Consider the following 12808-nt stretch of genomic DNA (forward strand, 5'->3'; position numbering starts at 1 on the left):
ATTTCAGAAGTACTTATGTCTTTCAGACTTACACTGCCTGGAGGGAGAAAGTAAATCAGAGATAAGCTTCAAAGATCAGACCCAAAAGTGTGTGTGGGCGTTCAGTACAGCCCATTTAGAGAAAAGAAAAAATCCATTATATTTCTGCCTGTGATGTGAACTGCCTGAAAGTTTGGGATGTTCTGATCTGTCAGCTTCTTTGAGTACACTGTAAAAAGGTGATGCAAATGCCAACTTTGGATCTTAACATCCATTTAGTCAAAAGCAGGGACCATTTGGATTAGGGCTTCGATGGATGTAAAGATTACTCTGTGTGTGCATACGAATCTTTATTGAGGGAATTGGCCGGCCTAATTGTGGGTTTTGTTAAGAAGTAGTTATTTAGTTTAGGTTCAGGGAGAGGTTCCACAGTCGCAGTGCACCAAGAGAAAGAGCTAACCCTCGCTGCTCAGTGCTGAAGGAAATCTCCAGTCATCTTATGGGTCTGTAGGTGAAAAACAAAAGAGGAGTTCACAGTTTTCTATGGTTCTAACATAAACCCAGAGGAAACTCGGAGGTTTTGTCTATGCTCCATCTACAGTTTTTGGGCTTAGTTAAACGTTAAGCTGAAACTGAAACACTGAGAAGGACTGAGAACCCCACATGGATCATGACCAAAGAAAATATTTGCAAAAATTGCCAAGCAGTAAAACCGCCAAGTCTTGCATGGCTTTACTTACTGGTTATAAGAAATAGCAAGTACTTTAATGGGGCTTGAGTTTCATCTGACTGTAAGGTCGATTCCAAAGTCAATGGCAAAGCCTCTGATAACTCCAGTGAAAGACTGGTCAAAGCCAGACTTTGTATGCTGTCCTTAACAATTTGCACTGGCCATGAAACCAGGGAAAAACTGACTTGATTTCCTCTGTGTGTCACAGGTGAACAGCAGTGTTTGGAGAGGGGGTATCTTCAGGGGGGTCAGAGATGTGTGTTTGTTGATAAACCTAGTGAATGAATCCAAGTCAAAAGCAAGACTACGTGGAGAAGAACACCTTCTAATTAATACCACATGTGAGATACATTGGTGCCATTAAACATTTTGTTCTTTTGCCAGGGACAACATGTTTCAAAGAACAGGATAACACCTCAAAATACAAATATTTTGACTGCTACTCTGTGTTTCTTATATGCCTACTTTGTTAACAGTAGAAAGGATTAGTCAAGAAATGATTCATTTCTTCAACTCAGATAACATGGAAGATGATAAAAGATGAATGGAACAACCCACGCGCTGCCCTGGCCTTCTTTAGCACTGCAGCAATGAAAGATTTACAGAAGCGATACATTTAGCTGGGCAGGAGAGGACAAAAGGAGACCCTGAGTAATCTGGGCCTGGAACCAGAGACGCACATCCTATTCCTTTTTTCTTTCACTGGCTTCCCCATGCAGCCTTGACCAAATCACTTCACTTTCTGTGCCTCAGCTTCCCTATCCATCAGCTGAAAATAACTGCATAAGTGCCTCGATGCCGGTTGAGATACTTAATTCTTTAGTTGCCAAAATTTTGTGGGTGAAGTTTTCCAAAAAACCATTTTTTTTCCCGACTGCCAGTTCCCCATACAAAGGGAAAAGAAGGGAATTGAGAGAGTTAATAAAATAAAATAAAATAAATGCAACCCTTCCCTCCCCCTCGAATGGACCAGCAGCCTATAAACCAACCAGTTCTTCCTATTCCCAGAGGTGGCTTCCGCAGAAGCATTTTCTTTTACTATGCATCCACTGTAGAGTTTCTTTTCTGCTTGGCTGGGCAATCAGGTATTCAGAGCATAATGTAAATGCTCAGAACACAGAGGCATGAAAACTTGCCAGACAGAAACTCCAAGCGGAGGATTAACGCTTTTTTTCCCCCCTCTCCCATGCCCTCCCTTTCCCAGCTCGCCCGGCCCTCTCTCATCAGCGTCGTCCCCCATGTGTCCCCTCCCTGTTCCCCCCGTCCCCCATCCCCAAGCCCCCGCACCTCGGGAGCCGCTGCCGACCCCGACCCCCCGCTGGTGGCGGCGGGGACACGGGGCGCAGCCTCCCCCTGCCCGGAGCTCCCGTCCCTCGGCTGCTCCCAGCTCCGTATCCCTCTGTGGTCGCTGCCGATCTTGTTTTTAAAAGCTTTAAAAAAAAAAAAAAAAAAAAAAAGGAAAAAAAAAAAGGCAAAGCAAAAACCAAAACAAAACCCAACCAACAAAACAAAACACCACAACAACAACAAAAAACCCTTTATTTCCTGCTTTGCCTCGGCGGCACCGAGAATAGAAGCCTTGACACATCAAATTCTGGGAGCTCACCACTCACCAGGGCTGTGGTTCCTGGTCCAAGCGGTGACGAAGGAGAATCACCTCACAGTCTCTGGAGAGTGGCAAGGCTTGGCTGCTAAGCGCGCCCCGCGCCGATGGGCTTTTTGAGTTCACTGTGTTCCAGAGCGAGTGCCGAGGCAGAGAAATTAGGGAGGGGAGAGGTGGGAAGGAAAATCACTGGAGCCTCTTATGATCAAACTTCCACTAAGCAAGAGGAAATGTCTTATAAATAAACAACAGCAAGAGAAACAAAAAAATCCATCCCGTCCTGCCAGAGGAATGTACATTATTGTCTCTCGACGGAAAACTTTACACCGCACCAGAAGGCAAGAAAGCAGCCATGTCTCCCGAAGCTGCCCTCCCTTACTGGGGAGGAGGGAGGGAGGGAGGGCAACACAAACTTTAGGAAAAAAAAATTAAAAAAAATATTGGGAAGTTCATGCGATTTCCCAGTAGACAAACAAAACTGTCCAAATTCAACAGATGTCACTGTTCCAAGGTTTCACGCAGTGCTAAATTTCTTTAGAACTGCTCATCGCCTCGCCGTTCGGACAGATTCGGGGAGGAAGTTCAAGGCAAGGGGAAGGAGGAGAAGGTCACGGTATACATGTGTGTGTGCACATATATGCGTGTCCATGTCTATTTATATATATAATATCAACGCTTTATGCATTTTATGATGCATAACTATAAGAACATTATATATAAGCTTTTTTTTAAAAAAAAATACATACATGAACTTCTCCCACACCACCTTTTGAGGCTTATGGGCTGGAGACCTTCTGCCTTCGCTCTCATCTCACAAGGCTGGAACTGACGCCTACACAAAGCTCACATCGGATTGCACTGCAGGTCACAAGTGACACGAATTTGGTGATTTCAGTACAGTCCCTAGCTTTGCAAAAACTATTGCGTGATTTGGCACAATGCACGGCAAATAGCAGTCTCTTTATGAGGAACCACAGATGGCAACAGAAAGCGTAATTCAAATAATTTATCAAGCATATTTGGAGACCTAGAATGGGGGGATGGCCTGAGTCTATGAGAAACCAGTATGCTACAAGTCATTATTAGGGAGCTTATTAAATCTGCCTGGCATGTACAACATTAGAAGATCACGGATTGCTGATGGGAGCCGAGATGCTTGGCAATGCTGTGTTTTGGGTCACGACTAGAACAGCAGAGTACAGCAGGAGAGGAGTCACTTCAAAGGAGAAGGGGGACAAAAGACTAAAAGATCATGAGATGCTGGAAATGTCTTGGCAGTCCCAATTTTCACTTTGTTTCTCGGGGACTCCTCCGTTTGAGACAAAGCTGCAATGCTTAGTGTGTGTAGTGCTCATCCATACCTCTCCCAGATCTCAATGTCCCAAATCTGAAAAATATTCCCTAGTCTGTTGAATACCTGAGGACTACTGTATGCACAAGACACAAATGAAAACATGTTTTTTAACCTGATTAGCTTTACATCTCTGCGTTCCTGCTGGCGAAGCAATGCTGTCATTGATTTTTGTTAGCAACAATCAGTCTACGAATGCAGGTGGATAAGGCAGAGATACGCTTAAGACTGAAGTACCGTTGAAAGAAAAACTTGAGAGTATTTAATGCAAAATTTATAATAAATCACAGCTCTGTCAGGCTCACATCTTTTGGGCAAGCTCTTGTTAAAGCATTTCTAGATCTACAATACCAAGGTGATCTTCATAAAACAAAAGAATTTTCAAGAGATTTCTTAAGACAGAAAAATCAAAGTGACATCACCCATACAACACCTGAGGAGCTGTGAGAAGGAAAGAACTCAACTCGATTATACCAGACTGACTGGTAAATTGTAAATTTGACCATCTGGCTATTACATGCTAAAACCAAACAATTAAAAACGTGTAATCTGAGTCCAAACATCCTTTCTGCCCAACACTATTCACAGTAAAATGACCGACCTAAACCCAAGGTCAGTTTAGCAGCCTGATAGCTGCAGCTTGTTACCTGTTCTTGGATATTTCAGTAAAAATCCTCAAGGAGAAGCTTGGCAAGGACTTTACTAGCCCATAGCACGTGTTCAGATTACAGGGATCCACAGACAGGCATGTGTCCCCTTCTCAACATCCATGTGAAGTGCTTCAAGGCAGCACCATAGCTGACTCCATTCCCCAAAAAGGGAGAAGCCCCAGAAGCCGATGGCTTCTGCTCTGTTTGAGCAGCCACCAGCTGATCTAATCTCATGAGAACTGTTTTGCTCATGTATTGGGTTGGCTCATCATTCACCTCTCACTACCGCTGTGTTTACTAGCATTACCAGGAATATTTAAGATAATTAAGAAAATTTCAAGCACTTTCAAGTGAAACCTTATTAGTGAGGGGTGCCCAGAGAACGAGGTGCTCAGAAAGCAGCAGTGCACAGAGTATAATGGAGCAGAATTTGAAAAAATAATTCCTGACCATGCCCAGTAAAACCTTCCCCATTTCTAAGCAGGAACCACGATTAGCAGGCTGATCAACTGACCTTAGGTTCCCAATAACTTAAGCTGCCTTTAAGGGATTTACATAGATGAAAGTGAAGGCAGTATATGGCCCTCTGTGTTTAATAAGTCATTTGCTAAACAGTCCAGAGATCAATAGCAGACATTAAATTAAGCACTCTGGCATTCTGATTATTTAGTATCATTAAGCATTAGGGATGCCTGAACTATAAAAACAGGGAGCAGAGAACCAAATGAAATCTTCCATTAAAAAAAAAAAAAAAAGAAACCTATGAGGTTTCTAAAAAATTAGACTAAAAAAAAAACAAAAAACAACACATGCAGCAAACAGATCACGCAACTGTGATCAAAATCTCAGCAAATTCCAACTGTCTGCCTGTCAGCACAGACTATTTCCATTACAGACTTCAGGAGAGACTCTGAATTGTGCCGCTCTTGTTTCACTACCGTTAACAGTGGCCGCTGCCTCAGAACTGCAAAATAATAAGAGCCAGGAGGACAATCATTTTCCTCCGATTTTTTATTTTGACATTTCCCATTTGTGCCCTTTTTCAAAGTTTTAATTTGGTAAAGGCACTTTTCAGCCTGTCTTTTAACAGGTCACTAATAACTTGGGATGCAAGATCTCATATTTCATTTTTTTCTTTTTCTTTTTTTTTTTTTTTTTTTGCTGCTGCCATCACTAAATATTTCATTTACCTTGAGTACAGCAGACCACTCCAGAAGATTTTATTTATTTTTTCTTTCTGTAAGAGTGTTTACAGACCAGTTTTTTGCAATTCATTATTTTGCATTTGGCTGGTTTGATCCTACCTGTTAAAGTATCAGACTGCCTACAGAAATATTTTCACCGTTTATGTAATTCGGCACAGCAACTGTACTGACATTCCTTCTTGGGACCTGACTTCAAATAATTTAAATTTAATGTAATTTAAAAGCTTTAATTAGGTGACACCTAAAACACATGCTTTATCTAGGCAGTATTTTGTAATATTCATAACAGTGTTACACACAGAGATATAGATACATACATATGTGTACACACTCACATGTATATATAAAGAAAATAATCGTGGTTTTATTTCTCCCTCCTGACTTGGCTGTTAGCTCTTGAACACTAAATGTGTTTGGATGCAGTTCTACACACACACACACAGAGCTAACCAGAATCCTTTTAAGAACAACAGTACAACCTGTGGGTTTCTCTGCCTGCCTTATATAGCCCTAGAGAGGACAAGCCTCCAAAGGCTCTCCCACACCTTTGCAAAGAAAGGGGGAAGAAACCCACCAGAGGCTTGGAGACACGACTTTTCTCCCCTCGTTTGTCCATACAGCTAGAGACTTGAGACTAGACCTCGGGAGCAGCTGCTGATAAACACACGGAGGTTAATTCTGCTTTTTGCTCCATTAACCCCTGCTCCACCTTTGTAATCCCCCTTGAGGAGAAAAGATAGCAAGATGACACGGGTGACACAGCCAGGCACATGCGGCAGGCTGGGCAGCACTGCAAGTGGAGTCGTACCATGGCACAGCTATCTCTGGACTCCTGGGTTTCCAAGGATTTAGAGACAAGTCTCCTTCGCTCCTGTCAATCCTGTCCTCCAAAGTGAACGCTTGAAGGATCTCTGCAAGGTAAGCTTCATGGCACTTCCCATCAGCTCTCCCCTCTGCTGTACGTTCCTCTGTGTAGGAGGAGATGCACAAGCTTTGGCAGTGGATGCAAAGAGATAGAGCAGACGAGAGATAAACAGAGAAAGATGAGATAAACCTAGTGGAAAAGTCTTCTCCAGATGTAGCATCCCTATCTATAAATAGATAATCTACTAGTGTCCTCCAGATGCAAACACAGGGTTGAGATTTTTGTTGTTTTCTTGTTTAGTATAAAGCAATTAAAATGTAACAGCCTCTCTAAATATTCCTTTATTAAAAAAATAGGTCATGGACACAGAAGCAGTCAGTCATGGTTTGGAGTGGGCAAGCAAACAATTTTCATTTGATTGTGCCCTTGTTTTTGTAACTAGCTTTTCTGCTGTGACCCGCTATACTTACCCTGTCTGCTGCGCTAACCAGCAACATGCCTTTTTAATCTGCCTTCCTGGGGTCTGCATTTGATTACAGCATTCATGTTCTATTTAGATTCTTTTGAATCATGCCCTGTGGTGCTAGCACGAAAGGTGTTATTTATAAAATGAAATTCTGTTGTATTGCAACTTGGATTCAAAGAGGACAAGTAATATTAAATACTTACTTTATTTAATAATATCTTGGATTTATTAACTCAATTTCATTACAAGATTAGAGATGGTAACCTGGAGGGGGTTATTAACTAATAAACAGGCCTCAGGCAACTTCGCCCCATATAAAATAAAATAAATAAAAATACATATATATGCATTTAAATTACTTCCATTCTGAGGGGCCAGATACACACCTCTAGCTCAAAAGAACGGCTTTTTTGACAAATGGCGTTGCGGAGAGATATTGGCTGGAAATCACTAAGCTCACAGTGCCCTTAGTACAACGAGCATCCGTACACAACAGCTAACCCGAGTGAGCGACCCCATTGGGTTGGTTGCGCCACGTGGGCTGAAGGCTACCACTCAGCTTTGACAGATCTGATACAGGCTGCAGTTATTTCAAAGCACTGTGGGCAGCACATTAGAAACTGTGAAACCGTGCCAATCCATCTGACCCTCCCTGACTTCTCCTGTACCGCAGGACTCACATTTGTAGGATATTCCGCAGCTCTTACTCTCCCAGCATCAGCCCTGCACGTTGCAGGACGTACTACAGGAGACTCGCCTCAAGCATGCAGAGAAAACCATAGGCAATGTGCTAGTTCTCTCAAAAACAAGCCTCTGAGGTACTGAAGAGCTTCTCTTTTCAGAAGAAGAGAGCACAGAAGTTCCTGACTTTGTATACAGTATGATGTGGCTCTATATTCTGATACGTAGCTGTTCGTGGCAGCTTACATTACATTTCGAACTAGTGCATTTTGTATTCAGTAAGATACAGCCTGACTAGCAGCTGAATTTAACCACCTGGCAGCAAGCTGAAACACTTCTGCAAGCATCCCAGCCTACTGATTAAACCCAAGTTAGAAAACTCATAGGAGGCTCAAAGCTCCCTAGAGTACAAGAATATTAAGTTACAACTCTTTGTCCATTTCCTAAACAAAACTAATGAATGCTAATGCACTTAACTCCCTCCTCTCTAAAACACTCCAAGCCCAGGCATAGCTTATGTCACTTTGAACCTGTCAGGTCCATGCTAAAGCCTGAGTCTGATGTGGGAAAATAGGAGAGTGTCAATGTCACAGGTATGACGGGCTGGGAATTCCCACTTGGAGGTGCACGGCTGCTAAAAGCTTTCACCCCACATCTGTTGCAGTTATCTGTGAGTCACCTGCAGTCAGCTTCATTAGACCCAAGGTGTCACTCAAAGAAGACAAGCTATTGCTAGAACAAGAGAAATCAGATTTTTAAGTGTTTGATAGATTAAAAGGAAAGTGTCACGATATGTTAAATGGATATTCAAATACTCTAGGTCCCAGTTTTCAGCTACTTGCACATCATATGCCTTCACGTAAAGCTGGATGCTAGGCAGAGACCAAAAATAAAGGGCGAATGTCTTTTTTTTCACTTGTATGGTGTTGTTCACTGCAGTGACTCAGTGAAACATAAAATCCCATGCATGCAGATTATGAAAAAATATAAATATTTAATTAATTCTGTCCAGAAATGGATTTGAATTCAGAGCAATCTCCAAAATTCAGGAGAGAACACCTACAGCATGGTTGTATATAGATATTCCCAAAAGAAAATGAGGTTAAGTAACAGAACTGTATGGAATAGAGGTTAATTTGGGTCAAAAATGAAGGGAGATTGAGAAACAGATTTATGGTGAAACTTTCAAAGGCAGAAGCAATAATTGCACCCGCAAAAGGCATGTGCATCATTGCTACAAACAAAAACACATGCTTGGACTCTCTACAGGCAATCTGGCATCTGTTTCCCATTCCCTCCCTCCTCCTGACCCTAAGACCTCTTTCTCTGGAATTTTGTTCCATGAATATTCCATAATGCTCCACTCTGCTCCTATTTTCATGAAAAGTCAGTGAAAACGCATTAGCTAATAAATGGAAGTTCACAGCATTACTGTCAATCAGTGGTTGGTTTCCATGAGAATGGAGAGATCTCAACAGAGAAAAACAGTGAGGTACAGGCACAAGTGATATTCAGGCTACATATGTTACGCGTACAGACCACTTTGAAACTACTGAACTAACTTGTTTGGCATTTGATTTATTACCAGGCTCTCTAGGGTATCTATAAAATAAGCCAAATTTAAACAACATTCATTTGGGTCATTTTGCAATGAGGCAGAAACAAAATATATTATTGGGTACGTTAGAAATACTGTAATTCATTCTCATTTTTCCTTTCCTTATTTCTATATGATCAAAACCACCATTAAAAAAGAGAAAAACTGAAGTTTTTTTTTCTTTTTTTAATTTCATGTCCCCAGGTCTCAAGCAAAGTATAACTATTTCAATCCTAAAATAATTAGTGAGAGAAAATTGTAACTGATAACGTGGATTATAAAAGGAAACAATCTCCATATTGTTTATAAGAGTATGCCACTATTCTTGAAATTAATGCAGCCTGTTTACAATGAAGAGGCTAGGAGAGTATACCCCATGATGCAAGGAGTATACTCCGTGATGTAGATTGTTACAAAGTCTACTGATTTCCAAAAGCACCTTTACCTTCTATTATTTTTACCCAAAGTTTCTTGCATCTTCTCTATAACTAAGCAAAGTAATTAAGTAACTAAGCAGGAATTAAAAAATAAAAAACCCTCATAGTTATTCCCATTTTTTTTTAAATATTTTTTTAGGGAATACCAAAACCAGAAATGCTGCAGAAGGTAGTTTTGTAAACTTTATATTAAAAAGGACTCAGTTTTAAAACATACCCAAGTTTGAGACTATTCAGATAAAAGCTGGTTTTATTTCTGATTAAACTTATGGAGAATGAGTTTGTGGCTGGGGGAAGAGAAATAGGGGCAAAAGAAAAAAAGCACCACCAAACCAAAAACTAGCTGACAGATGCAGTTAAAAAAAAAAATAAATAAAAAAACAAACAACTAATTCCATACAACTGCTTCAGTGTGACCAATCTCAAGAAGAACAAACAAGTGCTGCAGGGCAGATTGTCTGAACAGTGGATGGAAAAACAGGATGAGAACTCGGGGAGAGGACATCACTGGATTAAGCCTGCATGAACTGACATCACTTGGTCTCTCACAGACCCACCAAGTTATAACAAGCATATATGAAATGTCATTTATATGCCTTCTCCTAAATCCCCACTTTTTTTTTTTTTTCCTGCTCTTTTCATGCAAGAATCTCTCTGAATATATCTACCTAATGAAAAAATTCTCTTCTTTTCCTCAATGAAAGTCTCAAAAGTTTCTGGGACAGACCGATTTCTAAGGTAAATGAGAATCGCACTCTAGCCACGTAGCAGGATAATTTTATCCCCCTTGGGATGCTCTCCTTTTGCCTGTGTAAGGTCAGCCTTTGAAGCCCACTCACAGAGCCCTACAATATGTTGAAAGAGCTCTTTAATTAGGCAGCCACCAAGATGAATGTGATACTTTGCTTCCATACGGAGAGTTGGGTACACCCCGTAGGAAGCCGAAGGACCCAGTTACAATACAGCTGTAACTCAAAGGCAATCCTGTTTCGTAGTATGCAGGGAAACCACAGTTTAAGAAGGTTGTTAAAATGCTGTGGATGGATGGAGGCCTTGCACAACCATATTACATGTCAGAACAAACAGGCCAACCTCAGTCAAGGCTTCACCCTCTCTGTATCTCAGTTTCCCCACATGGCAGGCTGGAAGAATCATGTTTTTCCACTTCACAGGGATGTAGCCTTGGGAATTATCTGCTTAATGTCCAGATTAAAGAAAAAAAGCCTGGGAATGGCAAACAGTGGTGGTGCTGAGTGAGCAGGCCTGCTGCTGTAATGTGGCTGTCGACAGCCGGCAGTGGGTAGCATGGACCTCGTGGAAGATCCCTCCTGTCAATTTTAAGTTACATGCACTTCTGTGCCTGTTCTGGAGGCCCCTGGAGATTAAATACTGCTGAGTGCTATTGCACGGTTTCCTTCAGAGAATGAAAAATATACTCTTTTAGCAGTTTTATTCCTTTATCAATTACTACTTTAAGAGACTTGTACTGTATTATTTTATATTGGCCACTTGTAAAAATAATTTATTCCCTGAAGAGTTTTATTCCTTTAACATTTCAAATTCCTGTTCAATGTTTACCATGTGACTGTTTTTGACAGACACTCAATGGAATACTTCATTAAAGGAAATAATACAACGACAGACTTTTTCGTAGGTACACTTTGACCATGTTTTACACTAAAAGACCTGGAGAGGATTTCTAGTAACGGAGGAGGTCTAATAAAATTTTTTCTGTTTGCAGGTTTGTTTGCATTAGTGCATTTTCATCATGGCAAAAAAAAAAAAAAAAGGATCTGGTCCAAATTTCTGGTAAAGTGCCAGGCCTATCTATTGAGGACCAAAACCACTTTCCTCCCTTCTTCTGGAAAAATCACATTTTCTTAAGCTTGCTCCTACCAAGGGCTGTATAGAGGCAACTTAGTTCTCTCTATAAGTAGCTCAAACCACAACGCAAATAGCTGTCATTATGAGAAAGATGTCTAAGTGGGTTGGAAGGACACCCTTACTTTGGATTTGGGAACAAGAGATCCTGAATGAAGAAACCCAGCTCACATCCAGCCTGTGATATCACAGAAAAGGGTGACATCACTGCGCATGCCTCAGCTGTCATACACAGCCCAGAACTGATGAAGGATGAAGCCATCTGGGATGAAGCTCATCTAGGGATGAACAGAAGACTAAACAGGACATGCAGCAAAGCGAAGCTGCCATGCGAGTGCTGCTGAAAGACAGCTAAGCTTTCGTGGCGACAGGCCTACACAGACTGATAAAGCCTTTACAGCTCAACAGAAGATCTTGGTTTCATTGCCAGTTCATAATTCAGATCAGATGATGAAGGATTTGCTGAGATTTACAAACCCCTTTAATGAAGGTGGGCCTAGCTCAGAGTAACCCTGGAGCTGTTAAAATGATACCGTGCAGTACTGAAGGTTTTGTACAGCTTCAGCACAAACCCTGGAGGCTATAGAGACTCACCTGAGTTTTGCTTTAGGCTATTAAGTTCAAAAAAACTTTGCCAGAAAGGGTTGGCAAAAGAAAACTCCTAGCCGCCACCTTTCATCAGCTGTTCCCAAAGCAGTCTAGACTACAGGGGGATTTGATAATTTATGATGGCACATCTATTACAAGGAGGAGGAATGCTTTCTTCAAGATCTTGTAGCATATCAGTGGCAGAGCAGGGACAGAACTCAGGTTACTTGTGGTCTAGCCCACCATCCTTCCCACCAGGCACAATGTCTGAGGAAAATGCTTCTCCTGGATACTGCAAATTAGCTGTGCAAAGTTTTGGACAGCTCTGTGCAGCAGCTGGAGACACACCATGCCCCCCCCCAAGCCAGAGACACACCATGTTCCCCCTCACCCCCCCCAGCACCTCCCTTCAGCTCAGTCACATAAGTTTATTCACTGGATCTGGATGAAAAGAAGTGCTTTACTGACTGGAATGACTTGTGTCAATCTTTAGCCCTTTAAAGCACTGACTAATTTTAGTCTTTCTGTGGTTATATGCATTTGTAAACTATTAAAACAGTCTCCCCGGTACATGGAAAACATATGGTTTCAACAATGTTATTCCTTCATGAAGGCCTGTTTCTTCCAAGTTTCCTTTAGTTGTACACTAAGCCTGTTTGTTGTTCAGAATGCTTATTTTTATAACTATTTCTCCTCCTTTCCACAGTTATTTACTTAAATGATATATATGTACGTGTGTGTGTATATATATATATATTAAAAACACATACATTTA

At 41.4% G+C, this 12808-nt stretch overlaps 1 protein-coding gene across 48 annotated transcripts in view; it reads right to left on the minus strand.

Annotated features, from left to right (window-relative positions):
• Positions 1-12808, minus strand: part of ZBTB20 (zinc finger and BTB domain containing 20) — a 526186-nt gene that overhangs the window by 208807 nt on the left and 304571 nt on the right. The window contains exon 1 of one of the 48 annotated variants that reach the window (XM_068697562.1): positions 2323-2609. The exons of 46 other annotated variants lie outside the window; for them this stretch is intronic. The gene's annotated coding sequence lies outside the window, so the exon portion shown is untranslated. Of the gene's footprint in view, positions 1-1996; positions 2115-2322; positions 2610-12808 lie in introns of those variants that run through there. One more of the 48 variants, XM_068697570.1, reaches the window with a different exon arrangement.

Source organism: Anas acuta, chromosome 1 (genome assembly GCF_963932015.1).
Source record: "Anas acuta chromosome 1, bAnaAcu1.1, whole genome shotgun sequence".
Lineage (NCBI taxonomy): Eukaryota > Metazoa > Chordata > Aves > Anseriformes > Anatidae > Anas > Anas acuta.